The sequence below is a fragment of the Octodon degus genome, unplaced genomic scaffold (genome assembly GCF_000260255.1).
Source record: "Octodon degus isolate 3935 unplaced genomic scaffold, OctDeg1.0 scaffold00272, whole genome shotgun sequence".
Classification (NCBI taxonomy): Eukaryota; Metazoa; Chordata; class Mammalia; order Rodentia; family Octodontidae; genus Octodon; species Octodon degus.
In genome coordinates this window covers 1,375,235-1,375,873 of record NW_004524848.1, presented here as the reverse complement: position 1 = coordinate 1,375,873, position 639 = coordinate 1,375,235, and the positions used below count along the sequence as shown (strand labels likewise).

The following is a 639-nucleotide window of genomic DNA, read 5'->3' as shown; positions in this document are numbered from 1 at the left end:
AAAAGGCAAGAGAAGTTGCAGTATGCTCCTGCATTAACAATAAAGAGCTCTCCATATGATAGTTATGCAGGACTATATAGTATATATTAGATGAGCTCTTATTTAAAGGTCATTGAAGATTTCTATGAAACAGTACCAATCTTATGTTGGGTTATATACTTTTTTATGTATGTGTGTATGTGTGTATAAAAGAGGAAAGAAGTAATATAAAGTCAACAGAAAATGGAAATATACTTTTTAAAGTTTCTAATACTAGGAGAAGATATCACACGATGTCTTTTAAACAAATTGTAAGTCAAAGATATAGTATAAATCTTAGAACAAAAATTAAGATTAAGTAATATTCAGAAAATTAAATACTATTTAATTGAAGATTAAATGTATCAAAGCAATTGAACTAAGAAAAAGTTTTCATGATAGCAAAGAAGTACTAAAAGTAAAACATAAGATAAATACTGGAATGGCAAATAAATGACCGGCACGTCTAACAGTTTGAGGATAGGATATCACACAAAGTTCTAGTGTATTGTGGACATGCATAATGAACATGACAGTTACTGGTGGCCAGGCATCACTTGTGGGACTGAGCTACAGCTATTTCTTTGAAATCCAGCCTGTAGACTCAGGTGGAATCATGAC

The 639-nt window shown here is 31.1% G+C and overlaps 1 protein-coding gene and 1 pseudogene across 1 annotated transcript in view; one reads left to right on the top strand and one right to left on the bottom strand.

Moving 5' to 3' along the window:
• LOC101571594 (E3 ISG15--protein ligase HERC5-like) overlaps positions 1-639 on the top strand; it is a 68,554-nt gene that overhangs the window by 23,142 nt on the left and 44,773 nt on the right. The window lies entirely within an intron of this gene.
• LOC105741041 overlaps positions 1-639 on the bottom strand; it is a 2,956-nt pseudogene that overhangs the window by 1,373 nt on the left and 944 nt on the right.